We start from the raw sequence: 14,854 nt of genomic DNA, 5'->3' as shown, positions 1-14,854 counted from the left end.
TAACAAGGTGGTTGAGTATATACTGTACGAGTCTGTTTGGATGGCGTTCTAGAAGAGACAAAACTAACCGATGGTACCAACAGTAATGAGAGCAAGGGTTATCTCTGGGAAGGTGGGGACAGGGCTGACTGGGAAGGGACTGGAGCGAGGGCATCATTCTGTATTTTGATAAGGGTTCGGGTTTCACAGGGATCTGTATTTGTGCTACACCTAAGATTTGTGCATTTCAGGGGCGCCTGGGTGGCACAGCGGTTGGGCGTCTGCCTTCGGCTCAGGGCATGATCCTGGAATTATGGGATCGAGCCCCGCATCAGGCTCCTCCGCTATGAGCCTGCTTCTTCCTCTCCCACTCCCCCTGCTTGTGTTCCCTCTCGCTGGCTGTCTCTATCTGTGTTAAATAAATAAATAAAATCTTAAAAAAAAAAAAAGATTTGTGCATTTCACTGCAAATTTTACCTCGAAACAAAATAAGAACGCCAGCAAATCCTATGCACGCTTAGGTATTGGGGAACGGGGGTGGGGGGGGGCTGTAGCGGGTCTTCGGTTTCCTTTGAAATGGATCAAAAAAGAAAACAAGATGGATCGACGGTGGGGGACAGATACGTAGTAAAGCAAACTATTAATGGTGGAATCTAGGTGGCAAATATCTGGGTATTCACCGTAATATTTCCGGTTTTGTCCAGCTGTGCCGGGGTATAATTGATAGGGAACACCATGTAGTTTCAAGGTATACAATGTGATGATTTGATATGTGTATATATTACAAAATGACCATGACTGTAAGGTTCCTTAACATATCCACGACCTCACATAGTCCCATTTTGTATGTGTGCGTGGCAAGAACTTTCAAAATCTCTCTTAACAACTTTCACCTCTACAATATGGTATTTAATGACAGTCACATGGGATATGTTAGATTCCCAGGACTTAGACATCTTATAACTGCAACTTTCCCCCGTTCCCTTCTGCCCGCCCCTCCCCCCCGGGGAACCAGCAGTCTGTTCTCTGTATCTGCGTGTTTGGTTTGTCTTACTCTACACAGGAGTCAGATAGTACGGTGTTTATCATTCTCCCTCGGACTTCTCTCGTCTAGCATAATGCCCTCGAGGTCCAGCCACGTGGTCACAAATGGCAGGACGTCTCTGACTTAGTGCTTTTGTTTTCTCCCAATAGATACCCGAGGTGGGTTTGCTGGAGTATGGGAATTTCTGTTTAATTTTTTGAGGAGCCTGCATACTGTTTTCTGCCGTGGCTACACCAGTCTGCATCCCCATGGACAGGGCAGGAGGGTTCCTTTGTTCTCCACGTCCCCCCCAACCACACTTGGTGTCTCTTCGGTTTTTTGATTCTAGCCATTCTGGCAGGTGTGAGAGGATATCTCACTGTGGTTTTGATCCGCATTTCCCTGATGATGAGTGAGGTTGTACGCCTTTAAGGGACCCATTGGGTCATCTGTAAATCTTCTTTGGAAAAATGTCTCTTCAGCATCTTTGCCCATCTTGTAACTGGATTCTTTGGGTTTTTTCCCCACTGGAATATTTTTTCAACTGTTTATGTTTGAAATTTCTCATAACAAAATATAGAGAAGAAAAGAGCAGGAGCAACAGGATAGATAAAGTATATTGGATTATAACCCAAACATGAAATAAATATCTGTAAATCCAAAATGATATAAATAAACGATTGGGAAAAGTAAGAAATGTGATGCATGGGAGAGAATAGACAAATCTCCTTTGCAGAAGAATTCCTAATAATTTACGTGGAAATTCTACCCTCAAGGAGATGGATCGCACAACTCCCTACTCTTTGAGGTTGGGTTGAGCATGGCGGCATCCTTCCAAAGGGAACAGCATGAAAACTGGGGGAAGGGACTAACTTTGTCGTCTAGAGACCTCACCAACACTGCCTCCCAGGGATTAGGACCAGCGTTAGCCATGATCAGTCGTGTGGATTATGCCCTCCATATGGTGTGTTGAAAATGGTACTCACCTCTGTGGTTTTTCTTCCCCGTGACCCTAGTCTAATTATGGGGAAAACATCTGTCAATCCCCAGTTGAGGCACTTTCTACAAAATACCTAGCCAGTCCTCCTCAAAACTGTCAAGCTCATCAAGAACTAGAAAAGCTTGAGAACCTCTCGGAGCCCCGAGGAGCATAAAGTGACATGGGGACAAATATAACGTAGTCCCCTGGATGGGACACTGGCTCAGAAGGTCACTTGGTAAAAAAACAAAGGGGATCCTAATAAAATGTGAATGTTCGTGAACAATAATGCCTTGACATTGGTTCACCGGCTGTGACAAACGTACCATAGCCGTTCAAGACATTAACAGCAGGGGAAACCGGGTGAAGGGTGTATGGGAACTCCGTGTACCAGCCTTGTGACTTTTCTGTAAACTTGAAACTAATCTAAAATCAAAATTTACTTTAAAAAAATCCAAGTTCAAAAAAAAAATGATAGGATAGTAAAAAAAAAAAAAGTCTGGGCTCACTGGTGTGAACAGGAAACAGCTTTATTCTTTCTCACCCTGCCTTCACACACCATCTGTCTGAGTCCCCTCTTCCTCCCCCAGGGCTATATCTGGAGCCGATCTTCCAGATTTTCTTGCCATTTTGGGGTTTTCCAACTGTCCCAATTTCAGGGGGTCAATAGTCCAGCCGAACTCAATACCAAAACATCCATCTGGCATCCAAAGTCGTTCCCTGTCTCCCGGGGGAGGCCTGAGCTGAGACCCCACAGACCAAGCATGGGGAGGAGGGCAAGGCGTCACTTTGTCCAGTCTCCTCTTTGAGTCCTTGGGAAGCCACCTCCGCTTTCCTTCCACCCACAAAGAATTTCCGCGTCCCTTCTCAGAGTCACATTGTTGCCGGTGCCCACCGACCACCAAGAGCGCAGCTGGGGTTGCATAGGCTGGCGTTACTCCTCGCTGCGGGGAGAGGCACCGCACGCCAAGCGCCAGGCTGCTCGGGGCCCCCCTACATTCTTGAGTTGCAGTCCTCACCCCCTAGTGCCTCAGAAGTGGCTGTATTTGGAGACGGGATCTTTGAAGAGGTAATTCCGTTCCATGAGGTCCTATGGTGGCTTCTAATCCAAAGTGACTGATGCCCTTCTAAGAAGAGGAGATTAAGACACAGATGGGCACAGAGGGAAGACCGTGTGAGGACACGGGGAGGAGGTGGCTCGGATTCCGACAGCAATTCTGATGTGCTTCCCCCTACACATCCCACCAACCAGCTGGGGATCTTCCAAGTCAAGTCAGTTCTGACATTATCTGCGTGGAGACAGCGTCAGATCCCACAGGTTAGGGGCTCAGTCCCACAGGACGGGCCCCCAACACACAGCTCAGATTCCAATCTACCCACTGGCTGTAGACCCTGGGGTCCTGCATCCCCCTCCCCTGGTTCGACCGATTTGCTAGAGTGGCTCACAGAGCTCAGAGGAACATTATACCAGTTTATGATAAAAGGACGTGCCTCCGGGACAGCCAGATGGGAGAGGGGCCCAGGGTCAGGCGCGGACAAGGGCAGGAGCTTGTCTGGGGTTGAATCGTCTCCGGCCCCCTCCCCTCCACTCGGAGGAGCCGTCCACAGGCCACCTCTTTACAGAAACAGCACACCTTCATGGCTCTCACCACTCGGGGAATAGCAAGGGCTCTAGGTGACAAATCGCAGTATGACAACAGCAATCTACAAGCCAAGGAGACACCAGCTGTAGCAACGCCCTGATCTTGGATTTCCAGCCTCCAGCCTGTGAGAAAATAAATACCCGTCGTTCAGGCCCCTAGCCTGTGGACCTCTGTGACTGCAGCCTGAGCAGACCGACACGGGGGTGCTGGAAAGGAGTGCTCACGGGATTCCCAGGTACGGGGGGCATTTGGAGCAGGGTCAAAGGAAGAGAGGGGTTTGCTCCAGATTTGGGTGTTGTCAGAAAGTGGGGGCTCTTCCGTGAGACGTCCTGGCGGGGCTGAGAGCCGCACATCCACGCCCCAAGTCCAGAGCTCCTGCTTCCCTGTTGGCCGATCCCCACTCTCCTCTCCTCCAGTCCCTCCCAGGCCCAGAGGCTGCTTCTGGTCCCTGACCGTCTGCACAGGTGATGGGTGTCACGTCGGCCTCGGCCCAGAGCCCCGCCCCCTGCAGCAGGCTCCAGCCTGGCCTTGGGACGCCGGCCGGTGTGGGAGCACGGGCTGCCGACCGTCCCGCGGGGAGGAATAGGCTATGCCGAACCTGGGAAGTTACCTGCTCCTCCCGCGGTCCTGCCGGACCCTCCTGCTCCCACTCTGCAGGACACGCAGGGGTGGGGGTGCGGGTCTCCCCTCAGGCCGTCCTCTGGGGGCCCTCATCGCCGGGCAGCTCCCACCGTGTCCCACGAGCCCTGATCTGTGCGCTTGAGGTGCCAGCAAGCGCGGTCCAGCCAGCGGCTCACCTGAGCCCCGAGGACACCAGGCTGCAGCTCAGTCCCCCGCAGGCAGCAAGGTGCTTTACATCGCAAGTGTTCTTAGTACTCAGGTACAGAAAGGCCGGCAGGTCAGGAGGCAGGCAGCTGGCCCTGGGCAGACAGTTTCTCAGAGTCACAGATTCCAAGAGGAGGGACACTCTCCTCCCAGCTGGCAGGTGACGGACTTCTCGCCGCATCCTTCTGGGACACAGAGGCAGACACAGAGACTGGGCCAGCGTGCTCGCGTGTCTCTTCCTCTCCCTGTAAGGGCCCTAATCCCATCCTGGGCACCCCCCCCATGGCCTCAGCTGATCCTAAACACTTCCCAAAGGCCTCCCTTCCGAAGGGCGTCACAGTCAGGGTAGGGCTTCCACACAGGAATCTGGGCAGACAAACGTTCAGCCCGTCGCACCCTTCGAGAAGGGAATGCACGCCCTACTCTGCAAAGCACACTTCAAAGAACACCACCCTCTTGTGAGCCTCCACTCAAAATTGGGGGACTGGGTCTATGTGCCACTGCTGGAGGCTAGGGACAGGCTCTGTGGGGAGGCCTGAGGACATCACTGCGACCTCAACCAAAGAGTAGAGACAGCGGGAAAATTCCCTCTTTCTTTTTTTTTTAAGATTTTATTTATTTGTGATAGAGCGAGAGCGTGAGTGGGGGAGAGGAGCAGAGGCAGAGGGAGAAGCAGACTCCCCGCTGAGCAGGGAGCCCCATGCGGGACTCGATCCCAGGACCCTGGGATCATGACCTGAGCTGAAGGCAGACGCTTAACCCACAGAACCACCCAGGCGTCCCAAAAATTCCCTCTTTCTTAAAACCAGCTTAATTGAGGTATAACTGACGTGCAAAAAAACAAAAAAAACAAAAAAAACAAAAAAAACTATACATATGTCCTGTATACAATTTGCTGACTCTGGACGCGTGCAAACACCTTGACACCATGCCCACAATCCAGGTGACACCAGAGCCAGCACTTCCCAGTGTCCTCCCGCCTCCTTTACACACTCAGTACTCTGGGAAGGGTTTTGCGTCTGCCAGAAAAACAACCCCCCAGCTCTCCAGAACTTTTATGTGTAGGTTGGGTTTTGTTTTGTTTTGTTTTGTTTACTTTTTGCTGTTTTGAATTTTTAAATTAAAAACCGTTTTGATCGTGGGAAAATCCACATGACCTAAAATTCACCACCTTGACCATTTTTAAGTGTGCCGTCCACGGCATTAAGTACGTTCACAATGTTATGCAACCAACTTCCAGAACTTTCTCATCTCGCAACACTGAAACTGTCCCCGTCAAGTGACTCCCAGTTCATTGCCCCTCCCCCGGCCCCTGGCACCCACCATCCTACCTCCAGCTCCCTGAATGTGGCTCCCGGGTGCCCCGGGGAAGTGCAGTCCTACACGGACGGTCTTTTGTGACCGGCTTACTTCACTCTGCATGATGTCCTCCAGTTCTTCTGTGTGGCAGCCTGTGTCACAATTTCCTTCCTCGAGATGGAGCAGTGTTCGGTTTTGTGCACGTGCCACGTCGGGCTTCCCCTCTCACCTGCTGCCCCCCCACCCCAGGCTGCTGCGCGTGTGCCGGGGCTGGGATCACCTGCGTGTATTTACTTTGCGATTCTATTTTCCACTTCTTATTTTGAAGTAGTTTTTAGATGTAGAGAAGAGGGCAAAGACAGTGCAGAGTTCCCAGTGCACCCGTCACGCCGTGTTCCCTGAGGTTCATGTCTGACGGAGGGAGGGTTCATGGTCATGGTGACCCAGGGACCCCCACTGACACGGGAGCATTTACAACTGCATTCGAAAGTCCCGGCTCCCACGAGTGTCTTCTCTCCCATCAGGATCCCACATGACATGCAGTGTCCCCCAGTTCGTGGCCGTCCTGGCTCTCTCTCTGCTTCTCACGACCCTGACAGGAGGAGGGATTCTGTCTAACCTCCCGCAGTTTGGTTTGGTCTGATTTTTTTGTTCATAACTGGACGGAAATTGTGGATTTGGGGGGGGGAAGAAAACCAGAGAGGCGATGTGCCCTTCTCGTCACACAGGCTGTTTTTCCCTGATGCTTTGTTATTTTCTGGTGGTGATGGGGACCCCAGTGTACAGCACTATGTATGTATAAATCACGGACAGAGCTGTGGGAGAAGAGCGTGAGGAGCCATGAGGGGCATACCCAGAGCCCCATTTTAGTTGTTCTGATGAGGAAGTATTTTAGAGGAAGTGATACAAGAAGCTGTGGGGGGTTTCAAGCAGGAGTAATGGCAGGTGCAAAGGCCCTGAGGCAGAGAGAAGCTCAGGGCTGGAGGAACTGGGAGAAACAGTATATGTGTGGGGGTGGGGTGGCTGGCGCGGGCAAGAGAGGCAGTGTGCTAGGGGCTGGCGCTGGGGGGTGTGTGGCCAGGACCGCCTCCTGCAGGGTCCGCAATCTAGAGCCGCTTGGAGCGTGAGATGACATTGGGAGCTTCTGAGTATCTGGGCATGCAGCGAGTCTGTGAATGGAGTTTGAATGGACAGGTGTGCAGGCCCAGACACCGCGGATAGGTTGAGCTCCAGTAGGTGTGCCAAAATGAAACCATTTTCTTTATAGCATGACAGGCATGGAGGGACAGGCTTGGCCACCAGCTCAGGAAAAGGGAGCATAACCTCCGACTCCTGTAATCCCTTCCGAACGACGCCGGACAGCTATGCCTCACCTGTGCTCGCAGGAAGAGGAGCATTCAAGGACTTTCTCTCTCTCTCCTCTTTTTCCTTTCTTTTGCTCTCCCCGCTTTGCACTTGCTGTCTTTTGTAGGGTGGGGGCTGCAAGCTGTCCTGCCAGGTGGGGAACCTTGCTCATGGGACTGAGCAGAGAAATGGACTGCGAGCTGGTTTGGTGGGGGAAGGGCAAGCTCTGAATTCACTGCACAGCTGTTCTCTGCCCCCACGGGGCAAGTTGTAAAGGGAGACAGCCAGACAGCCAGGTTCCAGTCTCAGAGCTGCCGCTTACCAGCTTCGCGACCCTGGGACTAGGAACACCCATTGTTAAAAACGCAGATGACCGTCCTCACGTCCAGGGCATGGCACACAGTCCGGGCTCGATAAGCAATAGCTCGTACTTTTCTTAAAGAGGTGAAATTCACAAGACATAAAGTAACCATTTTAAGCATCCTGTTTTGAGGTTCACCCACCACGAAACACGTCTCAGCCCTTCTTCCTGTTTACGACTCACCGAGCATTGTGTGGACAGACCACATTTTCTTTATCATTTTAATTTTCACACCTACAACTACCACCACCGCTATCGTCCTGCTATTACCATTACAACTACCCAGAATGTTGGCTGAAGAGGACGGAGAAAGAAAGTGGATGAGCCTGGAGGGCACAGACATGAGTTCGAATCCTGCCTGACTCCCTCCCCGTGTAGATCTGTGACTCCATGGAAAACACACCCCTGATCTGACCTTGATTTTTTTTCGTAGCAGCAAAATGAGGCCAATGGTCCCCACTTCTGGATAAAGAAGATGTGGGGTACATATACAATGGAATATCGCTCAGCCATCGGAAAGGATGAAGTCTCGCCATTTGCAACAACATGGATGGAACTAAAGGGTATTATGCTAAGTGAAATAAGTTAGTCCGAGAAAGACAAACACCATATGATGTCACTCATATGTGGAATTTAAGGAACAAAACAGATGAACATAGGGGTAGGGGGAAAAAAGGGGAGAGGAAAGAAAACCATAAGAGACTCTTAACAATAGAGACAAACTGAGGGCTGATGGAGGGAGGTGGTGGGGGATGGGCGGGATGGGGGATGGGCACGAAGGAGGGCACTTGTTGGGATGAGCACGGGGCGTTGTATGTAAGTGATGACGAGTCGCTGAATTCTACTCCTGAAACCAATATTGCACTGTACGTTAACTCGCTAGAATTTAAATAAGTATTTGAAACAAAAACAAAACAAACAAACAAAAAAGAATCGCCACTTCCTAAGGCTGGCTTTTGAAAAGTTTTCATTTAAATTAACATACGGTGTTGAGTTAACATACAGTGTTACTATGTTGGTTTCGGGTGCACAATATAATCACTTCCACACAACACCCGGTGCTCCTCACTAGTGCTCTCCTTCCTCCCCATCACGTGCTTCCCCCCACCCACCTCCCCTCTGGTCACCATCCATTTGTTCTGTGTAGTTCAGAGTCTGTGTCTCGGTTTGCATAAGGCTGTTTTTAATTTTTAAATTGTGGTAAAATGTACATAACATAAACTTTACCATTTTAACCATTTTAAGTGTTCAGTTCAGCAGCCTCAAATGCACCCACGTTGCGGTACGACCACCACCTCCATCCCTTCACAGACCTTTCTCATCTGTCCCCATGAAACACAATGGAGGTCCCCATTCCCTCTAACCCAGAACCTGGCAACCCCCATTTTCCCGGGACAATGGCTATATTCTATATCCTGATAGCATTTGGGTATGTAACTGTCAAATACAGCCACCAGTTCACTCAGGATCTGTGCATTTCCTTTCATTGCAGGCAAACTTCAACACAAGAGGAAAAGAAGGGAACTCCAGGCAAAGCTTGAACTCTAGGTAAGCGGGGGCTTGCGTAAGTATCCAGGCTGAAGCATAGCCAAGTCTCCAGCTTACTTTGAAATCCACCCAAACACCCAAGGGGGTTGGTGGACAGCTAGGTGGAGAATTTGTTAGTGGCTGAACCTAGGTGTCGGGTGTGTGGGTATTCACCGTAAAAATGCTTTCAACCCTTCTGTGTGCTTGACCCTTTCTCACGATAAAATTCTGGAAGACAGCGCTCCACCCATAGCAAGTGTCTCACTCGCAGGTTTCTCAAGATCTTTTAGTCACAGAAAGCTCTGGGCACCTGGCAGAAAGTGTGTGGGAAGAGAGGTTTTATTTAAGGAATCACCTTGATTGGTATACGTGGTGATGCAGGGTACGTTTGCCATTTTCGGCTCTCTGCACAGGGACTGTTTCCTACGTGGAACGGAGTGCCTGTCAATCCGAGTCCTAGTGGGAAGTCTGTCTCGCCTCCCTCCAGGGAAGCCCAGGTGCTTGCTGTCCCCACCCTCCGAGATCGAGTGTTTTGGACACTCATTCTCATGGGCGTCTTGTCCACACCACCAAGCGACTCTCCGACACCAGCTGTCGTCCTACAGTTCAACTCAATTCTGACACCACCTTCCTGCAGACAGGGTCAGATCCCGCAGGCGACCAGTCCGTCCCACAGGACTGCCCTTCCCCCAAGAGGCCAATCCAAGTCCTCACTGTCACCTGGGCTTCTGCGTCTGCAAGTCCTTGGACTTGATTAATTTGCAAGAGCAGTTCGCAGAGCTCAGAACAACATTTTACTCCCCCGATCACCAGTTTATTATACAAGGGTACAAGTCAGGAACAGCTAGATGGAAGAGATGCTCGCAGCCAGGTGCCGGGAAAGGGCGTGGGGCTGGCATGCCCTCTCCCGCATCTCCAGGTGTTGGCCAACCCAGAAACTCTCCAAACCACGTCCTTTTGGTCTTTTAATGGAGGCTTCATTACGTAGCGTGCTTGATGAATTCACCGGCCACTGATTCTACCTCCAGCCGTCATTAGGTGTCCTCCCAAAGTCGCTTTTTCACATTAAAAAAGATGTTTTTATTGTTCTCCTCCCGTAGGAAATTCTGGGTGTTTTAGGAGCTCTGTGTCAGGAACTGGGTGAAGACCAAACACATATTTCTTATTATGATCACAGCCTCACGGGTAGATGGTGGGCACGGGTTCTGGGCTTGACCCATCATGTAGTCTGCACGCGGTGATAGCTTCCTCTCGAGGGAGTTACGGCCAGGACACTTTACCCCTTTGCTTCCCGCCCATTTGGGGGGCTTGACTGTCTAGTTCTACCCGAGATTCCATGAGCTACCCAACATCGTGGCAACATATCCCTTCTCTGCCAAAACCAGCCCGTCCTGTTCTGTTGCTTGTAAATCAGGACCGGAGCCTGGAAGTCCAAGATCAAGGCGCCAGCAATTTGGTGCCTGGCGGGGGGCGGGGCTGTTTTCTCGGCACCATGTGAAGAAAGCAGGAGGAGGGGTCTCACTAGAAGCCAACCCTGCTGGCACCTGATCTCAGGCTTCGCAGCCCCTGGAACTGTGAGAAATAGATGTTTGTGGTTTAAGCCACCCGGTCTGTAGCATTCTTGTTACAGCAACCCCAGCTGAGACTGGACTGGGTGACTTGCTGTGGGGGCTGCCCTGCGCGTCTCGGGATGCTCCCTTATTAGCAGCGTCCCTGGCCTCCACCTGCTAGCTGCCAGGAGATCCTGTCTCCTGAGTTGTGACAATCAAAAATGTCTCCAGACATTCCCTGATGTCTGTATTTGGGACTCTTTTATTATTACTGCTGATTCCGTGACTCCATGGTAATTATCCAGTGGATTCCAGGGACTCCACTGTAATTACCCAGCTGGCTCTGGGAGCTCCTTGTGCAATTACCCAGCTGGTCCCTAAGACTAAGCCATGATTTCCTAGCTCGTTCCAGCGACTTTACATCCTTCAGTGATTCTGCATAATTATGGCCAACTCCTAGAACACTGCCATAATATCTGGCCTTTTGTAGAAATCCAATCATAACTGCCCAGACACTTTGCTGACTTTATTTATTATGTAGAGTGCTATTGAGGTCTCCAGTATTTCAGTCCCTTTTCTGGATATCAGGGACATAGATGGAATTCTGATTCTATCTTGTCCTCAAAGAGCTTACAGGCTGTTGGGAAGAGAGAAATTAAAACACGGTACCACCCAGAGAAATGATACAGCCAGCACAGAACTTGGTGGGACTGTAGAGGGAAGACATCAAGGCTTCCTGGACAGTTGCATAGCTTGTGCACTGAACAACTCTGGGGTCACCATCCCACAAACCTCATTTTCAACACAGCCCCCTGGAAACTTCGAATGCAAGGAGGGTTCTGAGACAGGCATCCAGCCAGATACGGGTCTAGAGCAGAAGGGTGGAGTCCTGCCTCCTAGCAGGAGAGGGGAGACTTTCTGAGGACCTTTGCAGGCTGGAGGAATGACACATCCCCTGCTGGGAGAAGGGCTCAGCTTTCTAGCAGAGATCCAGGAGGGAACCACTGATTCAGGCGTGCTCCATTTGGCGTCGTTGGTGTCATTCCCACCTCACTTAGGGTAACTGCATGACTCAGTGTTCCCTCTCTGAGCTAACTCCTGTGCTTCCCTCTCCCCACCCCTCCCTCGACACCAGCCGCAATGCTCCCCCTCACCATCTTTGAGCGAGCCCCTCACGCGCCCACTGTCGGCTTTGCTCCAGCTGCCCCCTCCGCTCGCTCTGTGTTCCCCCAGCTGACCAGCTTCACCTGGTCCAGCTGTTGCTCACATGCCACGTCCTCATGCCTTCCCTGGCCTCCTCAGAAACATCGCAGCCCGCCCCTGCCCCCCAGGCTCTCTAGATCCCTTGGACCTCCCCTCCACTTTCTCATTTTCCAAATCACTCTTCACCTTCTAGTAGACCACGAATTTACTGCTGTCCGTGGTGCGGGGTCTGTCTCCCTCTGCAAAAAGACAAGCTTCCCGAGGCCAGGGGTCCTTATCTGTTCGTCTGATGGATCTGAAGAGCCTCAAAGGGTGTCTGGCACGCAGTAGAGGGTCAGCAAAGACTTACTGAGTGAAAAAAATTAATTTCTCAGCTGAAAAAAAAAAACCAACAACTTCCCTTTGACTTCGAAGGGAATTTCTTCACTGCGGCCACAAGAGGGAGGACGAGATGCGTGTGAGTTCTACGCGGCCCCAGGTGGGTGGTCTCATGCCTGGTCCATTCCTCGGATTCTAGCACGTCTTTGAAACATGGGAGACACCAAGTCCCCATGTGCCTGTCTCCCTGTGTTGGTGGGGATCCAGTCACAGGCGCAACCTGGAGAAGAAACCCACTCCAAACCATCACACCGCCTGGAGACCAACAAAAGACGGCAGGATGAGCTCATAGCGGAGGACTCGCAGCCAACATTCTGATATTTTAAAACAGACTTAAAAAGGGGATAAAAACTGCTTCACACTCGTTAGGAGGGCTACTATAAAAAAAAGACCAAACCAGAGAATAACAAGTGTTGGCGGAGACGAGGCGGAGTCGGAACACTTGTGTGCTGTTGGCGGGAATGCAAAATGGCGAAGCCTTTGTGGCGTGAAGAGAGTAATTAATTTGCTCAAAGTTACAGAGCTTGCAACTGGCAGAGCCAGGATTCAAACATTGAAATGTGGCCTCTGGAATCGTATTCAACACGCGCTAAAAGCTTCTTTATCCTTCCTATTATCCTGTATGTATCCAGTTATTCACCATCGTTGAAAAGTACTTGTTGAATATCTGCTGTGTACCAGGTACTGTTCTAGGTGCAGAGATGCAGCAGGAAACACTGCAGGGAAAAAAAAAAAGGAGAACAATGCAGTAAAAAGAAAGAAAGAAAGAAAGAAAGAAAAGAAAGAAAGAAAGAGAACGAAAGAAAGAAAAAAGCACTGGAAATTAAAATAAGGATACATTTTAGGGGAGACAGACAGGAAATAATACTAATACGTAAAATATATAACAGGTTAATAATACATGCCAAAGACGGGAGGAAAGCAGCAACAGATAACATGAAATCAGGGTGGGGGTTGTAGCAATTTTCGATAGGCCTGTCTGAAAGGGTATAAATGAGAAGGGAACATTGGAGCAAGACTGCAGGAGGCAAAGGGCTGAGCCATGTGCATCTCTGGGGGAAGAACATTCCAGGCAGAGACAGTGGCAAGTGCAAAGGTCCTGGGGCAGAAGCACGCTTGAGGCGTTCTAGGCATGGCCAAGATGTCAGTGTGGTGGGAGTGGAATCAGCCAGAGCGGGAGTAGAAGGAGATGCACCGAGAACAGTAAACCAAAGAGAGACTGAGGGTGCAGACTCCTGTACATCTGACTGAGGGGAAAACTATTTTCTTGTCAGCATGTATTACTCTGTGGGATCAGACTCATACATTGGCTTTAACTGACATATATATGTTATATTTGACATATAACATTGTATAAGTTTAAGGCATGCAACATGTTGACTTAATACATTTATATTGCAGTAGGGCTGCCCTTGGGGTGTTAGCCAACACCTTTATTTACGTAATCATCTTGTTTGCTTGTGATGGGAACAATGACGATCTAGCACTTGTCTTCCTCTGTCTGATTCTCTCACCGAGCGTAACACCCTTGAGGTCCAACCATATTGTTGCAAATGGCGGGGTTTCCTTCCTTCTGCGGATGAATATTGTTCCATTGTGTGTATTCACCACACCTTCTACATCCAGTCATCCGCTGATAGACACTGGCCAGATGTGGGACCTTCTCGCCATACTTGTCTCGTGTCCTTTCCTAAATATTTATTCTTCAGTCTCTCTGTGCCTCCACCTGGTTCCCGTCTTCTGACCACGTTTCAGCTCACGATTTCTCTCTTCCGCGGAGTCCACTTTGTTGTTAACTTCATCCGTGGAGTTCATAATTTCAGTAGCTACGGGTTTCAAAATTCTAGAATTTTCATTTATTTGCATTTGGAGTCTCTAGTGCTTGCCATTTGTTTGACACTGTAAATTACGGTTACTCAAAATCCAACCTGGACTATTTGTATTACGTGTCTTTCCTCTGAGTTTTCTGGCCTCATCTTGACCTCAGGACACATCCTTGGTTTTGATTATACGCGTCAGAAACGACGAGTGCTCTGCCACTCTGTGGCGCTGGTTCCCCAGGGAGGATTTGGTTTTGCTTCTGGCAACGAGATGCGTGGGGGACCAGGCGCCTTCGTTTGAAACTGGGTTTCTGCCCTGCTGAGGCCTCGCTGACGTCCAGTCTTTCTCCCTTCTGGGCCCAGCCCTGAGCTGGAATGTTTAGGGCGTCCCTCAACCACGATGAGCCCTTCTGCTTGACGCCCCCAATTTGAAATGTTGTTTGATTAGATGGGCCCTTCTGCTTGACGCCCCCAATTTGAAATGTTGTTTGATTAGACTGCCAAATGTTCCTGCAGCATTTCAGCCTCGCCTGTGCTGCTTTTTCTTTCAGAATCAGCAACCCGTCCGTGTAAAACTGCCCCCAAACGATAAATTCCCCTCTCTTGGCTTCCGTCCCTTTGGCATCTTGGAATCATCGATTCTGCCTCCTTGGAATCTCTCCAAGGCTTGCAAACACATGTTTTTATTTTATCTTATTTTGTTTTGTTTTATTTTATTTTATTTTATTTATTTTTTTACAGTGGTAAATTGAGTTCAAAACAACCTAGTCAGACACTTCTGGAAACCAAGCCGTCGGCCTTACTTTGGGGACTACCTCCCTGTCTTAAGTCCATGCATCTATATGAATCCAAGCAACTCATCTCTCTCTTGGAGGTCGAGAGCTTCCTAACGGGTCTATCCACACAGCTTTCGTTTCCTTTA

General features: G+C 50.1%; 1 long non-coding RNA gene across 2 annotated transcripts; it reads right to left on the bottom strand.

The window, feature by feature from the left end:
- Positions 1–2,496: 2,496 nt before the first annotated feature.
- On the bottom strand, positions 2,497–5,929 carry LOC103680280. Of its 2 annotated transcripts, none has more exons than XR_005835715.1 (3): positions 5,782–5,929; positions 4,236–4,635; positions 2,497–3,747 (listed from the first exon to the last, which is right to left on the bottom strand). It is a non-coding gene; the product is annotated as an uncharacterized LOC103680280 (long non-coding RNA). The 2 variants fall into 2 exon arrangements; XR_573097.2 differs by having other exon boundaries at positions 4,423–4,635.
- Positions 5,930–14,854: the final 8,925 nt, after the last annotated feature.

This window comes from Ursus maritimus, unplaced genomic scaffold, assembly GCF_017311325.1.
Source record: "Ursus maritimus isolate PB19 unplaced genomic scaffold, ASM1731132v1 scaffold_19, whole genome shotgun sequence".
NCBI classification, from domain to species: Eukaryota; Metazoa; Chordata; class Mammalia; order Carnivora; family Ursidae; genus Ursus; species Ursus maritimus.
This window is presented reverse-complemented; position numbering and strand designations above follow the sequence as displayed.